At 43.0% G+C, this 26,536-nt stretch overlaps 1 long non-coding RNA gene and 1 pseudogene across 1 annotated transcript in view; both read right to left on the bottom strand.

Moving 5' to 3' along the window:
• LOC129475384 (protein cordon-bleu-like) overlaps positions 1-7,202 on the bottom strand; it is a 36,584-nt pseudogene extending 29,382 nt beyond the window's left edge.
• Positions 7,203-15,662: 8,460 nt separating this feature from the next.
• LOC129476069 (uncharacterized) overlaps positions 15,663-26,536 on the bottom strand; it is a 95,657-nt gene continuing 84,783 nt past the window's right edge. Inside the window, exons 10-11 of the long non-coding RNA XR_010119671.1 lie at positions 24,671-24,784; positions 15,663-15,984 (exon numbers count right to left, since the gene is read on the bottom strand). This is a non-coding gene — a long non-coding RNA (uncharacterized lncRNA). The remainder of the gene's footprint in view (positions 15,985-24,670; positions 24,785-26,536) is intronic.

The raw sequence follows: 26,536 nt of genomic DNA, 5'->3' as shown, positions 1-26,536 counted from the left end.
ATAACAAAATTTACCACCTTAACTATTTTAAGTGTGTAGTTCAATGGTATTTGCTACATTTATAATGTGCAACCATCACCACCCTCCATCTCTAGAATTCTTTTCATCTTGTAAAACTGGAATTTTATATCCATTATCAACTTTATTTATTTATTTATTTATTTATTTATTTATTTATTGAGACAGAGTTTCACTCTCGTTGCCCAGGTTGGAGTGCAGTGGCATGATCTCTGCTCACCGCAACCTCCGCTTCTGGGGTTCAAGCGGTTCTCCTGCTTCAGCCTCCTGAGTAGCTGGGATTACAAGTGCCCGCCACCATGCCTAGCTAATTTTTGTATTTTTAGTAGAGACGGGGTTTCACCATGCTGGCCAGGCTGGTCTCGAATTCCTGACATCAGGTGATTCACCCGCCTCAGCCTCGAAAAGTGCAGGGATTACAGGCGTGAGCCACCGCATCTGACCACCCATTATCAACCTTAAAGAAAGATACCAGGAGGCCAGGTGTGGTGGCTCGCGCCTGTAATCCCAGCAGTTTGGAAGGCAGAGGCGGGCTGATCACGAGGTCAGGAAATTGAGACCATCCTGGCCAACATGATGAAACCCTGTCTCTACTAAAATACAGAAAAATTAGCTGGGCATGGTGGTGGGCGCCTGTAGTTCCAGCTACTCGGGAGGCTGAGGCAGGAGAATCGCTTGAACCCGGGAGGTGGAGGTTGAAGAGCCAAGATCGCGCCATTGCACTCCAGCCTGGGTAACAAGAGCAAAACTCCGTCTCAAAAAATAAAAATAAATAAAAAATAAAAGGTACCAGGAAAAAAATATCCTAATTTGAGGCATTTATTTAGTAGTAAGCAAAGAGGATTATAATCTGGGGTGCACAGCTATGGCAAGCGACAGATGCATCTGAAGAAGGGAGGGGAAGGGGGGCCAGGCATGGTGGCTCATACCTGTAATCCCAGCACTTTGGGAGGCCGAGGCGGGCAGATCACGAGGTCAGGAAATGGAGACCATCCTGGCTAACACGGTGAAACCCCGTCTCTACTAAAAATACAAAAAAAAAAAAAATTAGCTGAGTGTGGTGGCGGGCGCCTGTAGTCCCAGCTGTCGGGAGGCTGAGGCAGGAGAATGGCGTGAACCTGGGAGGCGGAGCTTGCAGTGAGAGGAGATCGCGCCACTGCATTCCAGCCTGGGTGACAGAGCGAGGCTCCATCTCAAAAAAAAAAAAAAAAAAAAAGGCCGGGCGCAGTGGCTCACGCCTGTAATCCCAGCACTGTGGGTGGCCGAGGCAGGAGGATCATGAGGTCAGGAGATCGAGACCACGGTGAAACCCCGTCTCTACTAAAAATACAAAAAAATTAGCCGGGCCCGGTGGCGGGCACCTGTAGTCCCAGCTGCTCGGGAGGCTGAGGCAGGAGAACGGCGTGAACCCGGGAGGCAGAGCTTGCAGTGAGCCGAGATCGTGCCACTGCACGCCAGCCTGGGCGACAGAGAGACTTCATCTCAAAAAAAAAAAAAAAAAAAAAAAAGGGAGGGGAAGTGGAAGCTTTATTGGCGAAAGTAATTTTACATAAGCTGTTGGAAACGATGTTCATTTGTTCAGGAGGTTCAAAATCAGAGTTGGCATCAGTTCATTGATGGAGATGCTGTGCTAGCCAAGTGTTCTTTCCAGACCATCTTATCGGAATTGCTGCAGTCCTATAAAAGGAATATCTTGTGGGGTTATTTTAGAAGGTCCTTGAGACACAGTCTTTATCTCATACATGCAGGCATGAACTCTCCTCCTTCCTGCTTTCCTGGCTCCAGTTCGTTTGGGTTTGACAAAAGTGAATTTATCCTGGTATCTGCAATATTTAAACCATTAAACATTAACTCCCCATTGCCCCTTTCCTCTGGCCCATGGGAACCACCATTCTACTTTCTCTATCTATTATTTTGACTACTCTATGCATCTTACACAAGTGGAATCATATAGTCTTTTTGTGACCGGTTTATTTCACTTAGCATAATATCCTCAAGGTTAATCCATGTTGTAGCATATATCAGAATTTCCTTCTTTTTAAAGTTTAATAATATTCGATTGTATGTATATACCACATTTTGCTATCCATTCATCTTGGGTTGCTTCCATATTTTAGCTATTGTGAATAATGATGCTATGAACGCGGGCATACAAATCTCTTTTTGAGACTCTTAGAGAAAATAATTGAATTGCTTTCTTTTTTCTGTTTTGAGACAAGGTCCCCCTCTGTCACATAGGCTGGAATGCAGTGGCATGATCGCAGCTCACTGCAGCCTCAACTTCCCGGGCTCAAGCGACCCTCCCACCTCAGCCTCCTAAATAGCTGGGACTACAGGCATGTGCCACCATGCCCCACTAATTTTTGTATTTCTTTTTGTAGAGATGGGGTCCCACTATGTTGCCCAGGCTGTTCTTGAACCCCGGGACTCAAGCGATCCACCCTCCTCAGCCTCCCAACAAGCTAGGATTACAGGTGTGAGCCACCACGCCCAGCCTGCATTGCTTTCAGTTCTTTTGAGTATATACCCAGAAGTGGAAGTGCTGGATCATATAGTATTATTTCTTTTTCTTCAGATCATATAGTATTATGTCTTCTTCTTCTTCTTCTTCTTCTTTTCTTTCCTTCTTCTTCTTTTCTTCTTCTTTCTTCTTCTTGTTCTTCTTCTTCTTGTTCTTCTTCTTCTTGTTCTTCTTCTTCTTGTTCTTCTTCTTCTTCTTCTTCTTCTTCTTCTTCTTCTTCTTCTTCTTCTTCTTCTTCTTCTTCTTCTTTCTTCTTCTTCTCCTTCTCCTTCTTCTTCTTCTTCTTTCTTCTCCTTGTCCTCCTCCTTCTCCTTTTCCTCCTTCTTCTCTTCTCCCCCTTCTCCCCCTCCCCCTTCCTCCTCCTTCCTCCTTCTTCCCTTTTTTTTTTTTTTTTTGAGATGGAGTCTTGCTCTGTTGCCCAGGTTGGAGTGCAGTGGCATGATCTCAGCTCACTGCAACCTCCACTTCCTGGGATCAAGCTATTCTCCTGCCTCGGCCTCCTGAGTAGCTGGGACTACAGGTGCACGCCACCACGCCCAGCTAACTTTTGTATTTTTAGTAGAGACAGGGTTTCACCATGTTGGCCAGGCTGGTCTCAAATCCCTGACCTCAGGTGATCCACCCACCTTGGCCTCCCAAAGTGTTGGGATTACAGGCGTGAGCCACCATGCCTGGCCTCATAAAGTATTTTTGTTTTTAATTTTTTGAGGAACCATCATACTGTGTTCCATAGCAGCTGTATGATTTTACATTCCCACCAATAGTGCACAGTGGTTCAAATTTCTCCACATCCTCACAAACACTTCTATTTTCTGTTTTTTTTTTTTTTTTATAGTAGCCATCCTAATGGATGTGAAGTGGTATCTCATTGTGTTTTTGACTTGTATTTCTCTAATGATTAGTAATGTTGAGCATCTTTCCTTGTGCTTTTTGGCCATTTGTATATCTTTGGAGAAATGTCTATTCAAGTCCTTTGCCCATTTTTGAATTGGCTTGTTTGTTTTGTTTTTGTTGTGCTTGAGTTTTAGGAGTTCTCCACATGTATTCTGGATATGAATCTCTTATCAGATATATGATTTGCAAATATTTTCTCCCATTCTGTAGGTTAGCTTTTTACTTTGCTGATATTCTTTCTTTCTTCTTCTTCTTCCTCCTCCTCCTCCTCCTTCTTCTTTTTCCTCTTCTTCTCTTCTCTCCTTCTCCTCCTCCTCCTCTTCCTCCTCCTCCTCCTCTTCCTCCTCCTCCTCTTCCTCCTCCTCCTCCTCCTCTTCCTCCTCCTCCTCCTCTTCCTCCTCCTCCTCCTCTTCCTCCTCCTCCTCCTCCTCTTCCTCCTCCTCCTCCTCCTCTTCCTCCTCCTCCTCCTCCTTCTTCTTCTTCTTCCTCTTCCTCTTCTTTTTTTGAGACAGGGTCTCACTTTCTTGCCCAGGTGAGAGTGCAGCGGCATGATCATGGTTCACAGCAGTCTTAGCCTCCTAGGCTCAAGTGATCCTCCCATCTCAGCCTCCCAAGTACCTGGGGCTACATGGGTGAACCACCACACCCAGTTAATTTTTAATTTTTTTTTTTTTTTTTTGTAGAGATGAGGTCTCACTATGTTGCCCAGGCTGGTCTCAAACTCCTGAGCTCAGCGGGCGGCGGTGGCTCATGCCTGTAATCCCAGCACTTTGGGAGGCTGAGGCAGGCGGATCACGAGGTCAGGAGATCAAGACCATCCTGGCTAACATGGTGAAAACCCGTCTCTACTAAAAATACAAAAAATGTAGCTGGGTGTGGTGGCGGGTGCCTGTGGTCCCAGCTACTCGGGAGGCTGAGGCAGGAGAATGGCATAAACCCAGGAGGCAGAGCTTGCAGTGAGCCAAGATCACGCCACTGCACTCCAGCCTGGGCGACAGAGTGAGACTCTGTCTCACAACAAACAAACAAATAAACATCACCTGAGCTCCAGTGATCCTTCTGCCTCAGCCTCCCAAAGTGCTAGGATGACAGGCATGAGCCACAACACACAGCCTGATACTATTTTTTTTATTATTATTGTGTTTTAGAGACAGGGTTGCCTTATGTTGCCCAGGCTGGCCTCAAACTCCTGGACCGATCCTCTTGCTTTAGTCCCAAGTAGGTGGTATCAGAGACACATGCCATTGTACCTACCTGATACTATCCTTCAATGTACAAAATTTTTAAAATATTCATGAAGTCCAATGTGTTCATTTTTTTTGTTGTTGCCTGTGCCTTTGGTGTCATATCCAATAAATCATTGCCAAATCCAATGTCATGAAGTTTTGCCCTATGTTTTCTTTTAAGAATTTTGTAGTTTTACGTCTTCTATTTATGTATTTAATTCATTTTTAGTTAATCCTTGTATATGGTGTTAGGTAAGGGTCCAACTTCATTCTTTTAACGTGTAGATGGATATACGGTTTTCTTAGCATCATTTGTTGAAAAGACTGTCCTCTCCCCATTGAATAGTTCTTGGCACCCTTGTCAAAAATCATTTGACCATATATGTGACAGTTTCTTTCTGGGCTCTCTATTCTATTCCATTGGTCAATATGTCTGTCTTTTGCAGTACCACAGTTTTTACTGTAGCCATGTAGTAAGTTTTGAAATCAGGAAGTATTAGTCCTCTAGCTTTGTTCTGCCATGATTGCTTTTTTTAATCAGAAGAAACAGCTTCGTGTTTTCCATTTGCATAATCTTATCATAGACCCGTACAAGAAAAAGGTACCATTTGTGCCTAAATTTCTTTTTATGAAAATGCAGCTAACATATCATGAAGTACTCAAAATGTCAGTCACATTAGAAAATATATATATACACATATATATACCTATATATACACACACAGATATACGTATATATATACACACATATATATACATATATACACACACATATATATACGTATATATATACACACACACACGTATATATACGTATATATATACACATTTTATATATATATATATATATATATATATATATTTTTTTTTTTTTTTTTTTGAGACAGAGTCTTGCTCTTGTTGCCCAGGCTGGAGTTCAGTGACATGATCTTGGCTCACTGCAACCTCTGCCTCTTAGGTTCAAGTCATTCTCCTGCCTCAGCCTCCTGAGTGGCTGGGACTACAGGCCTGCACCACCATGCCTGGCTAATTTTGTATTTTTAGTAGAGATGAGTTTTCACCATGTTGGCCATGGTTGGTCTCGAACTCCTGACCTCAGGTGATTCTCCTGCCTCAGCATCCCAAAGTGCTGGGATTACAGGCATGAGGCACTATGTCCAGCCCTTTCTAATGCCTTGTCTTGCACAGGTGGCCCTGAACCTGGAGGAGGAGGGGCTCAGCGTTTCTTCATCTCTGACTTTACAGACACCCCTGAGATGCTGCCCAGCAAGAGGGATGGACCCAGTGTAATGGAATGTCAGTGCACGGATGGAGAGTTGGGTGTCGTTAAACAGCCATTCAAACCCCTTCCCGGGGGCAGCCTGGAGGTGCTCTCACCGCTGTCTGCACCCAACACCACGAGCTGCTCAGCCTTACTATTGCTTCTTTTATTAACTGTGAAAAATCCCAGAAATTTTTTCTTCTCTTTATCTGTCTCATCATTGCCAAGTGATGATTTTCTAAAGGTTTCTCTTCTGTTGTCTCACGAGTAGAGCTCCTTTATGTCAAGCTCATTCAGGGACTTCGACAGCTCCAGCTCCTCCCTGGCAATGTTGTCCCTGAGGAGAACCATGTGCTCTGGGCTGACCTCACACTTTGCACAAATGGCTGGGAGAATATTCTGGAGAGGAACCTCAGGGCTCACACGCACAACAGCTTTTTGTGTCCGCAATTCACGACCAAACACACAGATTTCTCAGGCACCTTAGAGGGACCAGGCTTAATTTTTTCTTCAGGAACTTTTTCTTTCAGAAACACAGTATCCACATTCAGGGTCCCAATCAAAGTATTTGGCTTAAAACTCAAAGGTTGTTGGGTTTCTGAAGACCAAATTTCAAGGGCGTGGTGGGATGGATTCAGGTGGTTTTGAAGGCAAAGTTCAACTAGTAGGTCCATTATTGCATGGCTCCCATTGAGCATGCTCCTCTTCTCCAGCTCACTGGGCAGGACCATGGTGACGTCCATGATGGTGGCCCTCAGCACCTCCTTCATGCAGACCAGGTTCTGCTGCGACCTCAGGGCCCCGTCGTTGGGGTCTTCTGGTGGCTGTGCACTTGCAGAGTGGCAGCCTTTCCAGGAGGCTGGGGAGCACGGGCCTTCATCTTCTTCCTCCTCTCCTCCCAGGCACACCTGGGGTCTCAAGAGCCCCCATCGGCATACACTCAGCTCTCCATGACGTGAGGTGGGTGTCTGCAGTCACACCAGCTGCTCTTTTAGGCCCAGAGGAAGGATTACATGGGATAAAGTGTGCACATTTCTTTTGGTGGTGCCTGGCTCTGGTAAGCAATCGATCCATACTATTCAGACTTGTTCACTTGCTTTTGGTGCATAGTTCCCTGCACAACTATGCAGCTAGAGTCCTGGCCCCTTGAAAAGAACTCAAAGCAGAAACAAGAGCCAAACACCCGTCATTGCGCTCTGGCAGGTATATATCTCACCTGAGCTGGGCCAAAGTGGTGCGGGGCAGCGGGTTGTGGGGCTGTTTTTGGGAGCGGGAGAGTCATGCATCCAAAGTCCTTTTCTCCAGCCAGTGTGCTGCAGTACCCATGATTGCTTTCCAAGATAAACCTTTGCGGAAAAACAGTCCCAAGGAAAAGGGACAAAGCACATTGTGGTTTTGACAGGACGATGGGAAGAAATACTCTTGGAAGCTGTTGCTGAGAAGGATAGCTCTAAGTGCTCAGAGGATGATGATGAAGAAATTAACAAAAGGAAATACTATATATTGAGCATCTACTATGTGTCAGATGTTTTCATATATCCTCACAACAAACTCTGGGAAGCAGGTAATATTATCCTCATTTTTCCTGGTAACATTCTCCTCATTTTTCCTGGTAATATTCTAAGAATTAGCTAGATGAAGTAATTTGCTTGTACAGCTAGTAAGTGACAACTGAACCCGTGTCATTAAGATTCTAAGGCCTGTCACCATACTTCCTTGATAATGGAACTACCTGAATAAATGTATCTTGCAGGGTCTAATCAGAAGAAAGAAATCACATGAGCTATTTGATCAAAGACAATTTAATATAAATAATTATTAACTAGGTTTATAGTTGTTAACTAAGTAGCTTAAAGGGTAAAAAGATAACTTTTTACCCAGCACAGGTAAGACTGTGCTGTCCAATACAATAGCTACATGCAGCGTTTGAGTGCTTGAAATACAGCTAGTACAACTGATGAACTGAATTTTAATTTTTATTTAATTTTAATTCATTTAAATTTATATTTAGAAACCATTAGTTGGTACTTCCACTTCTAGCCAGTATGAAATAATAGAGACTGAATTTACCCTCACATTTGAAATGACTGAATATTGGATCAAATATATGAAATGGTTTCCAATACGCTGGACAGCAGACAAGAAGAGCAGTGATTCCCTGAGAGAAGAGAAATAAGTGAGGTGAGCTCTAGGATTGTCCAGATTACTGACTGAAGAGAGTCTCCTGGCTGTGGCACAGGGAGGGGGAGGTAGAGCCAGGAGGACTCCCTGAGTTGAAGAGACAGGACTGAGAGTTCAGGGAGCTCAAAGCAGCTAGACTGCAGGGAAGAATACCAGAAAGGAGAGCAGTACACAGAAGGAGAACTCTAGAGAGCTTTGGTGGGTCACCTTCAAGTACTGATAGGTGTGTACATGTGAGGAAACTACCAGAAGCCAAGGAAAGGACTATACAAGAGGACTAAAAGGAACAGTACCCTGCCGGGCGTGGTGGCTCACGCCTGTAATCTCAGCACTTTGGGAGGCCAAGGCAGGCGGATCACGAGGTCAGGAGATCGAGACCATCCTGGCTAACACGGTGAAACACCATCTCTACTAAAAATACAAAAAATTAGCTGGGCATGGTGGCGGGCACCTGTAGTCCCAGCTACTCGGGAGGCTGAGGCAGGAGAATGGTGTGAACCCAGGAGGCAGAGCTTGCAGTGAGCCGACATCATGCCACTACACTCCAGCCTGGGTGACAGAGTGAGACCCTGTCAAAAAAGAAAGAAGAAAGAAAGAAAGAAAAGAAAGAAAGAGAGAGAGAGAAAGAAAAGAAAGAAAGAGAGAGAGAGAAAGAAAAGAAAGAAAAAGAAGAAAGAAAGAAAGAAAGAAGAAAGAAAGAAAGAAAGAAGAAAGAAAGAAAGAAGAAAGAAAAAGAAAGAAAGAAAAAGAAAGAAAGAAAGAAAGAAAGAAAGAAAGAAAGAAAGAAAGAAAGAAAGAAGAAAGAGAAAAGAAAAGAAAGAAAGAAAATAGAATGCTAGTTGTCAGGGCTATGAGTAGAGGATAATGGGGAGCTGCTGTTTAATGGATATAGAATTCTAGTTTTGCAAAATAAGAGTAGTTCTGGAGGTGACTGATAATGATGGCTGCATAACAATGTGAATGTGGTTAATGCCACTGAACTATACATTTGAAAATTATTAAGATGATAAATTTTGTGTTACGTGTAGTTTGCCACAATTTAAATTTTTTTAAAGGGTGAAATACTTTTTTTCTTTCTTTTTTTTTTTTGAGACGGAGTCTCTGTCGCCTAGGCTGGAGTGCAGTGGCATGATCTATGCTCACTGCAACCTCCGCCTCCCGGGTTCAAGTGATTCTTCTGCTTCAGCCTCGCAAGTAGCTGGGACTACAGGTGCATGTCACCACGCCCAGCTAATTTTGTATTTTTAGTAGAGACAGAGTTTCACCATATTGGCCAGGCTGGTCTCAAACTCCTGACCTCGTGATCCACCCGCCTCGGCCTCACAAAGTGTTGGGATTACAGGGGTGAGCCACTGCGCCCGGTCCAAAAAAAAGACTTTTTTTTTTGTTTGAGACGGAGTGTTGCTCTGTCACCCAGGCTGGAGTGCAGTGGCACCATCTCGGCTCACTGCAAGCTCCGCCTCCCGGGTTCACGCCATTCTCCTGCCTCAGCCTCCCGAGAAGCTGGGATACAGGTGCCCGCCACCACGCCTGGCTAATTTTTTGTATTTTTAGTAAAGACGGGGTTTCACTGCGTTAGCCAGGATAGACTCAATCTCCTGACCTCGTGATCTGCCCGCCTCGGCCCCCCAAAGTGCTGGGATTACAGGCGTGAGCCACTGTGCCTGGCCAAAATAAAGACTTTTTAAGCATACAAAAGGTTTAAAAAGTCATCACCAACGGACCTGAATTATAGTAAATGCTGAAAGACATCCTTTTTTTTCTTTTTTTTTGAGACGGAGTTTCACTCTTGTTGCCCAGGCTGGAGTGCAATGGTGCAATCTCAGCTTGCTGCAACCTTTGCTTCCTGAGTTCAAGCAATTCTCCTGCCTCAGCCTCCCAAGTAGCTGAGATTACAGGCAACTGCCACCACGCCCAGCTAATTTTTTGTGCTTTTAGTAGAGACGGGGTTTCACCATGTTGGCCATGCTGGTCTTGAACTCCTGACCCCAGGTGATCCACCCACGTGGGCCTCCCAAAGTGCTGGGATTACAGGCATAAGCCACCACGCCTGGCCTGAAAGACATCCTTCAAGCAGAAGAAACCACCCCAGATGAAAATATGGATCTATATTAAAGCAATAAAGAACACTGGAAACAGAAACTTCATGAATAAATATATATGATATTTTTCTTATTTCATAAATATCTTTAAAAGATAATTGACTAAGCAAAAATAGTAACAATGCATTGTGGGCTTTATAATTTATGTGTAAGTAAAATATATGCAAACAACAGCATAAAGGCCAGGAGAGAGGAAATGTAGGTATGCTATTGGAAGGCTCTTCTTATATTATTTGTGAAGTGATATAATATAACTCGAAGGGAGACTACAATAATATATATATGTGTATGTGTGTGTGTGTGTGTGTGTGTGTAGCTTGAACCCAGGAGGTTGAGGCTACAGTGAGCCATGATCAGGCCACCGCACTACAACCTGAGGGACAGAACAAGACGCTGTCTCAAAAAAAAAAAAGAAAGAAAAGAAAAAGACCATCAGACTGGATAATAAAAAAGCAAAAAAGCAAGACCTAAGTGTATGCTGTTCACAACAAACACACTTTAAATACACAAACCAGTGAAAAATAAAGTGATGGAGAAAGATATACCATGTGTAGTGGACTCAATGGTGGCCCCAAGGATATGTCTATGTTTTAATCCCCAGAACCTGTAAATATTACCTTACATGGCAAAATACGTGATTAACTTAAGGCTTTTGAGAGGAGCTTGTCCAGGTAGGCCCTAAATACGATCACATGTATCCTTATAGGAGAGAAAGAGAGCTAATTTAGCTACACTAACACAGAGGAGAAGGCAATACGAACATGGAGCAGAGAAAGAGATAGAGCTGTAGCCACAAGCCAGCGAATGCTGACAGACACCAGAAGCTGGAAGAGGCAAGGAATATATTCTCCCTTAGACTCTATGATGGAAGTGTGGTCTTACCTATACCTTGATTTCAGACTTCTCACCTCCAGAACCGTGGGAGAATAAATTTTTTTAAGCCACCAACATTTCAGTAATTTGTTATAGCAGCCACGAGAAACGAATAGATCTAGTTAATTAATGCTAACACCAGATACAGGAAAGACAGATGGCTATATTAGTGACAGACGAGTAGATTTCAAAGCAGCAAATATCATGGTAGGATGATAATAATAAAGGGGTCAATTCATCAATAGTACATAACTGTCCTAAATGTTTGTGTACTTGACAAAGTTTCAAAACACACGAAGCAAAACGTGTATTCAAGTCATACAAAGTATGTATTCTGATGTCAATGGAATTAAATAATATTCTAAAAACAGAAAGATAGCTGGAAAATACTCAAATATGTGGAAGCTAAATGGCATACTTATAAGTAAAACATTAATTCAAGAAAAAAATCAAAAGTGGAATTGGAAGGCATATTTAACTGAATGAAAATGGAAATACAATATATCAAAATATGAGATACCATAAAGCACTGTATAATGGAAAATTTATAGCACTATATTCATATGTAAGAAAAGAAAAATGATTTCAGATCAATGACATCATTTCCACATTAATAAATTGAAAAAGTAGATCAAATTAAGCAAAAACTAAGAAGTAGAAATCAATAAAATAGAAAACAGAAAATCATTAGAGAAATTTAATGAAACCAAAAGCTGGTTCTCTTGGATAATAAGCAAAATTGATAAAACTCTGGCTATGTGGATCAGGACAAAGAGAAGACACAAATTACCAATGTCATAAATGAGATAAAAATATTAACACAGGGCCGGGCGAGGTGGCTCACGCCTGTAATCCCAGCACTTTGGGAGGCCGAGGTGGGCAGATCACAAGGTCAGGAGATCGAGACCATCCTGGCCAACACAGTGAAACCCCGTCTCTACTAAAAATACAAAAAATTAGCCAGGCGTGGTGGCTGGCGCCTGTAGTCCCAGCTACTCGGGAGGCTGAGGCAGGAGAACGGCGTGAACCTGGGAGGTGGAGCTTGTAGTGAGCCAAGATTGCACCACTGCACTCCAGCGTGGGCAACAATGCTAGACTCCGTCTCAAAAAAAAAATATTAACACAGATTCTACAAATATTAAAAGGTTAATAAGGGAATATTGTAAGCACATTTATAGCAATAACTTTGAGGACTTAGATGAGATGGGCTAATTGCTTGAAAGATACAAACTACTAAAGCTCATTAAAGGAGATTATATCTCTATCTAGCTATCTACCTATCTATCTATCTGTATGTATAGAGATACATACACACACATACAAACACACAAAAATGAATACCCCTAAACCTATCATAGAAATAGAATTTGCAGTTAAAAAGCTTCTCACTAGTAAACTCCAGTTTAGTAACTCCAGACCCAGATGTTTACACTGGTTATCACTACCAAAAACTTAAGGTTTGAAATAACATCAATTTTACCCAAACTCTTCCAGAAAATTGAAAGGAAGGAATATTTCCTAACTCATTCTATGAGGACAGCATTACCATGATACTGAAGCAAGACAGATAAAACTACAAACCAATATCCCCTCGTGAACATAGAAACAAAAAACTCTAAACAAAATATTAGCAAACTGAATCTAGCAATATAAGAATATAAAAAATATAATGGGTCCAAAAAAACAGTAGAAAGAATGACTAAGACCTACTATTTGATAGCACAACATGGTGACTATAGTCAATAACTGTACATTTTAAAATAAAGAGTGTAATTGAGTTGTTTGCAACTCAATGGATAAATGCTTGAGGGGATGGATACCCCATTCTTCATGGTGTGCTTATTTCACATTGCATGACTATATCAAAACATCTCATGTACCTCATAAATACATACACCTACTATGTACCCACAAAAATTAAAAATTAAAAAAATACATCATGTGTAAGTGTGGTTTATATCAGGAATGCAAGGTTGGTTTACATTTGAAAATCAATCGATATAATTGACCATATTAATAAATTAACAAAGAAAAGCCATGGGCTCATCTCAATAGATGCAGAAAAATCATTTGACAAAACCAATATCTATGGCTGACAACAACTCTCAGCAATATAGGAGTAGAAGTAAAGATCCTCAACCTATTAAAGCACATCTATGAAAATCCTATACCTAACAAACTTAATGGTGAAAGACTGAGTGCTTTCCTTATAAAATCAGTAACAAGTTAGGGATGTTTGTTCTCACCTCTTATATTCAGCATTGTCTTAGTCTGTTTTGTGCCATTATAACTGAATACCTGAGACTGGTAATTTATAAAGAACAGAAATTAATTACTGATAATTCTGAAGGCTGTGAAGTCCAAGATCAAGTCACCAGCAGGTTAGAGCCTGACCTCTCTGCTGCCAAGATGATGCCTCGAACACTGCATCCTCTGGAGGAGAGGAACGCTGTGTCCTCATGTGGCAGAAGAGAGCAAACCCACTCCCACAAGCCCTTTTTTTATAATGGCATTAATCCATTTAGAGGGCAGAGCCCTCAAAACCTAAACATCTCCCAAAAGGCTCCACTTCCTAACACTGCTGCAACTAGGGATCAAGTTTCCAACACATGAATTTTGGGGGATGCATCCAGACCATAGCAAACATTGTACTGGATGGTCTGGCCAGAGAAATTAGGCAACAAAATGCAATAAAAGCTCACAAATGATAAAGGAAGAAGTACTCTCTTTACTTGGAGATAATTGCTCATATGCAGAAAACCAGTTACAATCTAAAAAAAGTTCTAGAACTGAAAGTGAGTTTAGCAAGGTTACAGGCTACATCGTCAATGTTTTTTAAAATTTCACTTCTATATATTAGTAATTGACAATTGAAATTGAAATTTTAAAATACCATTTAGGTCGGGCACGGTGGCTTACACCTGTAATCCCAGCACTTTGGGAGGCGGAGGCAAGTGGATTGCTTGAGGTCAGGAGTTCATGGTCCACATGGTTGAAACCCATCTCTACTAAAAATACAAACATTAGTTGGGTGTGATGGCACACACCTGTAGTCCCAGCTACTCAGGAGGCTGAGGTGGGAGAATCGCTTGAACCCAGGAGGTGGAGATTGCAGTGAGCTGAGATCACACCACTGCACTCCATCCTGGGGATCACACCATTGCACTTCAGTTTTATATACAAATGGTCGTAGAAGCTTTATTTGCAATAGTTACAAACTGGAAAGAGCCCAAATGTGCATCAACAGGTAAATGGATAAACAAATTGTGGTATAGCCATACAGTAAAATACTACTCAGCAAAAAAAGAAAAGGACTATTGATATATATAATAACATAGGTGTGGCCAGGTGTGGTGGCTCACGCCTGTAATCCCAGCACTTTGGAAGGCCAAGGCAGGCGAATCACGAGGTCAAGAGATCGAGACCATCCTGGCCAACATGGTAAACCCCTGTCTCTACTAAAAATACAAAAATTAGCTGAGTGTGGTGGTGCACACCTGTAGTCCCAGCTACTCAGGAGGCTGAGGCAGGAGAATCACTTGAGCCCAGAAAGGCGGAGGTTGCAGTGAGCCGAGATGGTACTACTGCATTCCAGCCTGGGCAGTAGCAAGACCTTGTCTCAAAAAAAAAAAAAAAAAAAAAACAGCAACAAAAAAAAAACTAACATAGGTGAATCTGAAAATAATTCTGCTGAGTGAAAGAAGTCAGAAAAAAATTGATGTATGATTCAATCAATCAATGAATCAAAACGTATAAATTCTTTTTTGGGGGGAGATTTCTTTTCTTTCTTTTTTTTTTTTTTGAGATAGGGTCTCGCTCTGTTGCCCAGGCTGGAGTCAAATGGCGTGATCTCAGCTCACTGCAACCTCCGTCTCTGGGGTTCAAAGGATTCTTCCACCTCACCAAGGTAGCTGGGACTACAGGTGTGTGCCACCACGTCTGGCTATTTTTTGTGTTTTTAGTAGAGACAGGTTTTCACCACATTGGCCAGGCTGATCTTGAACTCCTTGAGTCATCTGCCTTGGCCTCCCAAAGTGCTGGGATTACAGGCGTGAGCCACTGTGCCCAGGCAAAACGTAAATTCTTAAAAAACACAAACTAGGCCAGGCAAGGTGGCTCACGCCTGTAATCCTCGCACTTTGGGAGGCCAACATGGGAGGATTGCTTGAGTTCAAGAGTTTGAGACCAGCCTGGGCAACACAGTAAGACCACGCTTGTACTAATTTTTTTTTAAAAAAATTAGTCAGCCATGGTGTGAATGCCTGTAAGTCTCAGCTACTTGGGAAGCTGAGGTGGGAAGATCATTTAAGCCCAGCAGGTCGAGGCTGCAGTAAGCCGTGTTTGTACCATTGCACACCAGCCTGGGTAAGGAAGTGAGACCCTTTGAGGGTCAAAGTGAGATTGTACACTTAAAATATGTGCAGTTTATTGTATGCCAGTCATACTTCAGTAAAGCTGTTAGAAAGAACTGACCCACACAAATATGTCCAACTGACTTTTGACAAAGATGCAAAAGTAATTTGGTGAAGTGTGAGAAAAGGCTAAGTCCTGACAGACTTCGCCAATAAAAAAGACACCATGAGCGCTTTTAAGATTCAGACAGTTTATTACTTACATGGAGAGTGAAAAGAAGTGTAGCCAAAGGTGCCAGCTCCCTGTGGTCCTTGTTTCACACACCAAAAAGGATGACATCAAAACAAAAGGGACCTCTTATCCTCTTCTATACCGAAAAGATCACAAGGAGTTCTGCCAAGATTCAGATAAACTGCAGGTCAAGTCTTTGTCTGTGTGGTCTCTGTTGTCAGGTTGCCATGACAGAGCCATTCCTCTACACATAAAAGCCGCAGACCCTGGGATTTGAACAGGATTCTCTGGGCAGAGTTATTCCTCACATGCTCCTGTAGTTCACTGCAAGAGAGAAAGCACATCCTGTGTGGCTTCAGATGGGGAAGTCTATGCCTGACCTCTCTGGACTCTGTCCAATGCATGCATTTTTCCTGTTGTTTTTGCTCTGTTTCCTTTCCCTAATAAACTTTAGCAGTGAGTAAAACCTGCTCTATTGACTCTTGTGACTCCTTCTAGTGAATCACTAAACCTGGGGTGGTCATGGGACCCCAGAAACACGGGAATTTTCTTTTTAACAAATGGTGCTGGAAAATTTGCACATACATAGGCAGAAATAAACAATAAACCTGTACCTAAGCCTCATACTTTATACAAAAATTAACTCAAATTTGATCTTTGATTTAAATGTAAAATTATAAAGCTTTTAGAAGAGAACACAGGAGGCCAGGTATGGTGGTTCACACCTGTAATCCCAGCACTTTGGGAGACAGTGGTGAGCTGATCATTTGAGTTCAGGAGTTTGAGACCAGCCTGGCCAAAATGGTGAAACCCTGTCTCTACTAAAAATATAAAAATTAGTGGAGCATCAGGGTGCATGCCTCTAATCCCAGCTACTCAGGAGGCTGAGATAGGAGAATCACTTGAAACTGGGAGGTAGAGGTTGCAGTAAGCTGAGATCATGCCGCTGCACTCCAGCCTGGGCGACAGAGTGAGACTCCGTCTCAAAAAAAAAAGGCCGGGTGCGGTGGCTCATGCCTGTAATCCCAGCACTTTGGGAGGCCAAGGTGGGCGGATCACGAGGTCAAGAGATGGAGACCATCCTGGCCAACATGGTGAAACGACCCGTCTCTACTAAAAATACAAAAATTAGCTGGGCGTGGTTGTGCATGCCTGTAGTCCCAGCTACTCGGGAGGCTAAGGCAGGAGGATCTCTTGAACCAGGGAGGCGGAGGTTGCAGTGAGCCGAGATTGCGCCACTGCACTCCAGCCTGGCAACAAAGCAAGACACTGTCTAAAAAAAAAAAAAAAGAAGAAGAAGAAAGATAAAGAAAAAAGAAGAGGCCGGGCACGGTGGCTCACGCCTGTAATCTCAGCAATTTGGGAGGCTAAGGCGGGTGGATCACCTGAGGTCAGGAGTTTGAGACCAGCCTGGCCAACATGGTGAAACCCTGACTCTACTAAAAATACAAAAATTAGCCGGGTGTGGTGGTGCACGCCTGTAATCCCAACTACTGGGGAGGCTGAGGCAGGAAAATCATTTGAGCCTGGAAGGCAGAGGTTGCAGTGAGCTCAGATCATGCCACTGCACTCCAGCCTGGGCAAAAGAGTGAGACTCCGTCTTAAAAAAAAAAAAAAAAAAAAGAAGAAGAAAACACAATAGAAAGAAAATCATCATGATTTGGAGTTAGGTGAAGGGAAAATAGACATGACACCAAAAGCACAATGCATAGAAAGAAAAAACATAAATACATTGATGAAAAGCTCACAGAACTTCTGCTCTATGAAAGACATCTGTTAAGATGATAAAAAGACAAGCTCTGGGGCTGGGTGTGTTGGCTCATGGCTGTATTCCTAGCACTTTGGAAGGCCAAGGCGGGCCTATCGCTTGAGTTCAGGAGTTTGAGACCAGCCTGGGCAACATGGCGAAACCCTGTCTCTACAAAAAATACAAAAATTAGTCAGGCATGGTGGCACGCACCCATAGTCCCAGCTACTTGGTGGCTAAGGTAGGAGGATTGCTTGAGCCCAGAAGGTCAAGGCTGCAGTGAGCCAGGATTGTGCCACTGCACTCAATCCTGGGTGACAAGATGAGACCTTGCCTCAAAAAAAAAAAATTATCTGGGCATGCTGGCATGCACCTGTAGTCCCAGCTATTCGGGGGCCTGAGGTGGGAGGATCACTTGAGCCAGGGAGATTGAGGCTACAGTTAGCCATGATCACACCACTGCACTGCAGCCTGGGCAACAGAGTGAGGCCCAGTCTCAAAACAAACAATATCACTAGCCATTAGGGATATGCCAATTAAAATCACAACGAAATGCTGTTATACACCTACTCAAGTGGCTGAAAAGGAAAACACTGATAACGACAAATGCTGATGAAGATGTCAAGAAATAGGATCTTTCATATGTTTTTGGTAGGGATGTAAAATGGTAGAGGCAGGCTGGGCGCGGTGGCTCACACCTATAATCCCAGCAGTTTGGGAGGCTGAGGTGGGCAGATCACTTGAAGTCAGGAGTTTGAGACCAGCCTGGCCAACATGGTGAAACCCCGTCTCTACTAAAAGTACAAAAATTAGCCAGGCTTGGTGGCGGGCGCCTGTAATCTCAGCCACTCAGGAGTCTGAGACATGAGAATCGCTGGAACCTGGGAGCCAGAGGTTGCAGTGAGGCAAGATCATGCCACTGCACTCCAGCCTGGGTAACAGAGCAAGACTCCATATCAATAAAAATAATAATAATAATAATAAAGGGCAGAGCCACTCTAGAAATCATTCTGTCAGTTTCTTAAAAAGTTAAACATAGGCTGGGCGTGGTGGCTCATGCCTGTAATCCCAGCACTTTGGGAGGCTGAGGCAGGCGAATCACGAGGTCAGGAGATCGAGACCACCCTGGCTAATATGGTGAAACCCTGTCTCTACTAAAAATACAAAAAATTAGCCTGGCGTGGTGGCACGAGCCTGTAGTCCAACTACTCAGGAGGCTTAGGCAGGAGATTCATTTGAACCTGGGAGGCGGAGGTTGCAGTGAGCCGAAATCACGCCACTGCACTCCAACCTGGGCGACAGAGTGAGACTCCATCTCTAAAAAAAAAAAAGTTAAACATAGAGTTACCATTTGGTGCAGCAATCACAGCAATCACATTCCTGGGCATTTATCCCAGAGAAACTAAAACTCATACCTACAGAAAAACCTATACTCAAATGTTCATAGCAGCTTTTTTTGTAATAACCAAAATTTAAAAATAAGCCAAATGTCCTTCAACAGGTGAATGATTAAACACACTGTGGTACATCCGTACCATGGAATATTACTCAGCAATAAAAAAGGAACATATCATTGCTACATCCAACAACCAAGATGGATCTTATGGGCATTGTGCTGAATAAAAAGGGCAGTTTCAGCTGGGCACGGTGGCTCATGCCTGTAATCCCAGCATTTTGGGAGGCTGAGGTGGGTGGATCACCTGAGGTCAGGAGTCTGAGACCAGCCTGGCCAATGTGGTAAAACCCCGTCTCTACTAAAAATACAAAAATTAGCCGGGTGTGGTGGCCTGTGCCTGTAGTCCCAGCTACTCGGGAGGCTGAGGCACGAGAATCGCTTGAATCTGGATGGCAGAGGTTGCAGTGAGCCGAGATCACGCCACTGTACTCCAGCCTGGGCAACAGAGCGAGACTTGATCTCAAAAATTTAAATTTAAATTTAAAAAAAGCCCGTCTCAAAATGTCACATACTGTATGATTCCATTTATATAACATTCTCAAAATGACAAAATTATATAGACAGAGCATATATAAGTGGCTGCCAGGATTAGTTGTAGGGAAGGGAGGAAGTAAAAATAAAGGGGCAGCATGAGGAACTTCCATTGTAGTAATGGAGCAGTTCTGTCTCTTCATTGTAGTGGTAGTGGTCACACAAATCTATGCACATGAGAGCTACCATATGATCGAGCCATCCCACTACTGGGCATATACCCAAAAGAGAGGAAATCAGTATATCAAAGAGATATCTGCCCTGCCATGTTTGTTGCAGCACTGTTCACAATAGCCATGATTTGGAAGCAACCTAAGTGTCCATCAACAGATGAATGGATAAAGAAATGTGGTAATTATACACAATGGTATACTATTCAGTCATAAGAAAGAGTGAGATCCTGTCATTTGTAACATGGATGGAACTGGAGGTCATTATGCTAAATGAAATAAGCCAGGTACAGAAAGACAATCATCACGTGTTGTCACTTATTTGTGGGATCTAAAAATCAAAACAATTGAACTTATGGAGATAGAGAGTAGAAGGATGGTGGCTGGGTGTGGTGGCTCACACCTGTAATCCCAGCATTTTGGAAGGCTGAGGCAGGCAAATCACTTGAGGTCAGGCGTTGGAGACCAGCCTAGCCAACATGGCGAAACCCCATTCTATAGTAAAAATATAAAAATTAGCCAGGCATGGTGGCACATGCCTGTAGTCCCAGCTACTTGGGAGGCTGAGGCAGGAGAATCGCTTGAACCCAGGAGGCGGAGGTTTCAGTGAGCCGAGATCGCACCACTGCACTCCAGCCTGGGTGACAGAGTAAGACTCCTTCTCAAAAAAATAAAAGAGAGTGAGAGAGAGAGAGAGTAGAAGGATGCTTACCAGAGGCTGGGAAATGTAGTAGGGGGAAGGGCAGGAGTTAGGGATGGTTAATGCGTACAAAAAGTAGAAAGAATGAAGAAGACCTAGTGTTTGATAGCACAACAGGGTGACTATAGTCAGTAACAATGTAATTGTATATTTTGAAATAACTATAAGAGTATAACTGAATTGTTTATAATACAAAGGATAAATGCTTGAGGTGATGGATATCCCATTTTACATGATGTGATTATTATGCATTACATGCCAGTATCAAAACATGTCATGAACCTCATGCACATATACACCTACTATGTACCCACAAAAATTAAAATTAAACAATTTTTTAAATCTATACACGTGAGGAAATGTTATATAATCACAAAGACATACAAAAAAACAATATGTGCCTGCCAAAACTGGTGAAACATAATTAAGACTTCCAGTCTGGTTAGTTGCATTGTGCCAGTTAATGTTCTGGTTTTGGCAATGCACTATAATTACAGAAAATGTCACCAATGGGAGAAGCTGTGTGATAGGTACATGGAACGTCTCTGAACTATTTATTTCGACTTCTTTTGAGTGTATAATTATCCCAAAGTAAAAAGTTAAAAATTTATAATTCCGCTAATGAAAAATGTTATGCTTGGAACAACTTGAGTATGTGAATCCATATTTCCTGTCTTCCTTTCTTCCTTTCTTTTCCTCCTTTCTTCTTTCTTTCTTTTTCTTTCTTTCTTTCTTTCTTTCTCCTTCCTTCCTTCCTTCCTTCCTTCCTTCCTTCCTTCCTTCATTCCTTCCTTTTTTTTTGAGACAGAGTCTCACTGTGTCACCCAGGCTGGAGTGCAGTGGTGCAATCTCGGCTCACTGTAACCTCCTCCTCCCGGGTTCAAGTGATTCTCCTGCCTCAGCCTCCTGAGTGGCTGGGGTTACAAGCACGTGCCACCACACCTGGCTAATTTTTGTATTTTTAGTAGAAACAGAGTTTTGCCACGTTGGCCAGGCTGGTCTCGAACTCCTGACCTCAGGTGATCCACCTGCTTTGGCCTCCCAAAGTGCTGGGATTACAGGCGTGAGCTACCGAGCCTGGCTAATCCATATTTTCAACTGTAAATTTTAGGAAATCTAAAAACAGATCAAGAAGCCTAGGAAGCCTAGGCTAGGAGGAAAAGGGAGGAGGTTGTAATTATTAAAACTTGGGGGAGGGGCTCCATGGAGCTAAAACCCGTACTTCTGAAAAAGGGTCATCTGCTTGCTGGTGCTGAAATCTCTGAGCTTAGAAGAGGGTCCCTGTGATGCTGGGACCCAGACTTCTAAGGAGGGGCACAGACTGTTGGTGTTGTCTATGAGCAGGGCATGATGAGATTGGTTCTTACTTTCTTACTTTTTTTTTTTTTTTTGAGAGGGAGTTTTGCTCTGTCGCCAGGCTGGAGTGCAGTGGCACAATCTCGGCTCACTGCAACCTCCGCCTCCCGGGTGCAAGTGATTCTCCTGCCTCAGCTTCCCGAGTAGCTGGAACTACAGGTGCATGCCACCACGCCCAGCTAATTTTTTGTATTTTAGTAGAGACGGGCTTTCACCATGTTGGCCAGGATGTTCTCCATCTCCTGACCCCGTGATCTGTCCGCCTCGTCCTCCCAAAGTGTTGGGATTACAGGCGTGAGCCACTGCTCCTGGCCGAGAGTGGTTCTTTCAAGTGATGGAAAAACTGTAAACTGGACTCACTCGATTCTATAGGAAGGACTTGCTCTTTTCAGGGTAAAGAGGCAAGGCCGGGGTGGCGCTCATAGGAACTACAAGCAGACAGGCAACCCACAGTCAGCAAACACCTAGGAGCAAGTCTTTTTCTCCTTCAGCTTTGCAATTCCCCTCTACAGACCCCTATTGGCAGAAGCTAACACAAAGCCAGCAGACAAAACTGACTTGTGGTTTTCAGTGTCCTATTGCTAGCATCATGAAATAGGGTATAGAAGGGTGGGTTTGGGACCAGGCACGGTGGCTCACTCTTGTAATCCCAGAACTTTGGGAGGCGGAGGCGGGCAGATCACTTGAGGTCAGGAGTTTGAGACCAGCCTGGCCAACATGGTGAAACCCTATCTCTACTAAAAATAGAAAAATTAGCCAGACATGGTGGCGGGCGCCTGTAATCCCAGCTACTCAGGAGGCTGAGACAGGAGAATTGCTTGAACCTGGGAGGCGGAGTTTGCAGCGAGCCGAGATCCCGCCACTACACTCCAGCCTGGGTGATAGAGCAAGACTCAGTCTCAAAAAAAAAGAAAAAGACTGGTTTTGGAGTTGAGACAATAACCTAATAACTGCCAAAATACAACTGTGGCAAAGCCTCTTAGCTACCCCCCAATATCAGTACTGCCTTTTCATCATGCTGAATAGTGGCAGTGAGGTGGCTCTGCAGATCAGAACTACCATTTCTTAGTTCCTCTTGCATCTAGGTGATACTTTATGACAGGCATGTGTGACATTCAGGCCATTATAAGAACCCACTCTTTCTCGTTTCCCATGCGTTGACTAGTTGTCAGCATCCAGGGTGACTTTTGATGCCATATGTTGAAAGTGACAGAGTTAGTGTTACCATAACAGATACATAATAATTCTCTAGACACTTTGGCACTCCTCATAGTTACCATGAGATTGCCTATGTTTTAAAATCCACCAGCAGGGAGCTCACAAATGCTTATCAAAATACTACCCCCAAATACATGCCACCTTCAATATAAGAAGAAATATTCCTTTTACCCTTTGAACTTAGTTTATTTAGCTGAGAAAAATTGATACTCTTAAGAGTTTTAGAGACTTTATTCATGCATTCTAAATTGGAGAATACTTAGTATTGATAATGCTTCTGGTGTAATGCTGCAATTATGTTATAATAGCACACTATTAAACTTGTTAAGAATTTCTGTAAAATACACTGGGTGGGGAGTGGACAATGGGGATGAATTCCAGTGCCTCTCTCTTCACCAGAACAAAACTGCTGCATTTTTTTAAAATAATGCAGTGGGAAATTACTAACAAGTGGCCATCTTCAGACTCTACTAAGTCACATGTTAACACACAAATTTGAACTTCCACCAGCTCCTTCATTCAACAAAGGCGTAAAAAAAGTTAGGGTTTTCCTAAGGGAATGACCCTTAGGCACCAATCCTAGAAAAAAAACTATGTTTAAAATTTTCTCAGATATTGGGGCTAAATACAAAGGAGATAAAGAAAGAAAGATTTTTCTGGGTTAGTCAGAGCAGTTGCTTTAAAATCTCCCATCCTTTTGTAAAAAAGGAAGCCTAGAACCTCTGCAACAAAGTCATACGTTTACTTAAATTCCCTTTTAGATTGTTTAAATTTAAATTTGTTTAAAGTTTAAGTTGTTTTCTGCTTTTACATTTTGAAATATCATGAAGAAATCTGGTCAAATACGTTTTTAGAAAGGTAACTGGCAACCTCTCATGAAGATCATGTTGGATGTTGGCTCAAGAGGCCAGAAAGTGAAGAGGAGGGAGCCATAGCAATGTCCCAGTGGATTGGTCGGAAGGTCTTTCTGGACCTCAGAGTTCTGCTTCCCAAGGGGGAGATGTTCTGGAAGACTAGTGAAGATGTCTTAGAGAGGAATTTGATACTTCTTTAGCTTTCTCTTCCTCTCAGTCAAGTTTCCCTGGTAGCAGAGAAGGGGAGTGATTGACAAAGGGACTAGAAAGAGGATTAAAGTGGCTTTGATGAATAAGGACAAGCACCAGGAGGGCTGTGACACACTTACCAGGTGTGGGAGAGCAGCAGGCTTGCATGCACACGTGGGTGCACGTGTGTGTGTGTGTGTGTATGCCTGCTCCCTCCTCTCCTGTTGCCCCCTCCTTCTCCTTCTACCTCCTGCTCTCCTCTCTCTCCCTCTCTCCCCTCTCCCCTTTTCTCCCTTCTCTACCTCTCCTTCTTCCTCTCCCTCTACCTAGGCATGTGCTGATATACCTTGATATAAACTTGAACTCCCTGAACCCTGATCCTACCAAGTGCAACTCTTTGCCATGCTCACTTTACTTTCACTTGCTTCCTTTCTCCTGAGACTTCCCTATAAAAATTTTGCTATGTTTGCCTATGATATTACTGCCTTTTTCAGTGTTATGAACCCCCAGTTCTCTCTTCTAAGTTAGGCTCAAAGGAATGATATATAGTTGTAGTTTACATAGAATAGAATAAAAATTTACAAAGTTGTGCAAAAGTACACAAAATATATTTATTTTTATTAGAATTCTGTACCAGTAGAAGTAAACAGGTTTACCTTCTGAAGTTTAAGGGGCTACCATGTCACTCAGAGATCAGTGTGGATTAAGGCACACGAAGTGATTAAACTATTTGTATCTGAGATTAGCTGCCAATCTCCAAAATACTCTCCTCAGTAGCTTTCCACTTACCCTTGAAATTCTCACCAATTCCCAGCACAGTCACAGCTCACTGCAGCCTCGAACTCCTGGGCTCAAGGGATCCTCCCACCACGTCTGGCAGAACCTTCCTGTGGAAGGCAGGGCCTTCCGAAGAGATACAAATAGGTTTCCAGAGTATTGGCACAAAACAGTGAAGTAATTTACATTTATGATAAATGATTTGGCATAGTCCCTGCTTAACAACTGGGTAGTGATTAAAGCTCTCTGAGATTTGGTTTCTTCATTTGTTTTAAAAAAAATCTCTCTCTTCTCTGTACTTGATGCCCATTTCGTGGGGTCCTTGAGCAGCTGCATTAATTATCCAATAAGATGCAAGCTGACAAGACTGAAGGTGGTCTCCCTCCCTTCCTTTTCTACATTTTAATAATAGTATCTCAATAACTTATATCTGATAGATGTTTGTGAGCTCTCGTATAATCTTCCCACCAGTTCTGTGTGGTAGCCTGATTATACATCTATCTTATTGACAAGGAAATGATCTAAGAGAGGTTTAAATGACCTGACCATCATTATAGAACAAGTCAGTGGTAGAATAAAGATCAGAAATCAAATTTTCTGCTGGACATGGTGAGAGGATCGCTTGAGCCCAGGAGTTCAATACTGCAGCGAGCTATGATCGTGCCTGTGAATTGCCACTGCACTCCAGCCTGGGAAATATTACAAGACATTGTCTCCAAAAAAAAAAAAAAAGAAAAGAAAAGAAAAGAAATTATATCTCCCACTCCTAGCAAGTGCTTTTCCCTAGGGGTGAATATTTTCAGCCTCTGTGTTTCTGGACCTTCCATGGTTTGTTTCTGATGATTTGGACAGAAGAGAGGGCAATCCCAGTCTTGCCCTGAGCATAAAACCACTACCATCAACCCTAGTTTATTATGTGCACACTACGTGCTTTGCCTCACATCCAGATCCTCTTCCTCGACTCTGGAACCCCCTACCAGTCCTTCATGGTCTGGCTAGAGACCTTCTCCAGGCAGCCTCTCCTGATCAAAACCACACTAGAGTCATTCTTTCCTCAAATTAAATCCCCTCAGCACATGTGACTCCATAACCCTCCGCTAGCTGGGCTTTTTTGTGCGTGTTGGTGGTGGGTGGGAGGTTCCATATACCAGTTTTCAGGGAAAAGAGAAAAGTGACAACATAACCAACTATCAGAGGTTTAGTTGAACTGCCAGATTTTAGGCAATGACTGGGATTGATACAAATTCAGTTCAATTTCATCCACTTTTTCTCTCTACCTAAACTTCCGAGAAGTGATCACTGATGATAATGAGGTTAACCTAGAGGCTCTTTAAGGTCCTCAAAGGAAGAGAAAATCAACGGTCACATTCGGGGACATTCGTTATCACAACACTCTCCAAAGGTGACCTGGGCATGTCTGATAACTGCATTTTTCATCCATTCGACAAATAAAATTCATCGCACAAAGGATCAAAGCCCTGGGATGCTGAGAAGGAAATTTGCATAGGAATTTCAATACTGAAAAGGTCAGAGATCCAATGAGACTAGCTAGCCCTGGGGAGTTCTGAAGCCCTTGTTCTAAGGAAAGGAAACGAAATGGGGTTCTCTTTCATTTTGAATGATGATGAGATGACTTACAATAACAAGTCTGACTTCAAAGTGATGAGCTATCCCATCTGAGCTTCAGCTGCATTAAAATTGATGGCTTCAAGGACCAGAAAGACATGCTTATTGGTTGCATGACTGGAGAGTTACAGGGCTATCTACTCTTTGGAGTTAAAACTCTTTTGGGTGCCCTAGCAAAGTGAGGTAGCACATTCTGCTTAACTACAGAGAATCATTTCTGAAGTCATATATACTAAGATATGCTTCAGATAT

Source organism: Symphalangus syndactylus, chromosome X (assembly GCF_028878055.3).
Source record: "Symphalangus syndactylus isolate Jambi chromosome X, NHGRI_mSymSyn1-v2.1_pri, whole genome shotgun sequence".
Classification (NCBI taxonomy): Eukaryota; Metazoa; Chordata; class Mammalia; order Primates; family Hylobatidae; genus Symphalangus; species Symphalangus syndactylus.
Note: the sequence above shows the minus strand (reverse complement) of the source record. Positions and strands in the feature narration are given on the sequence as shown.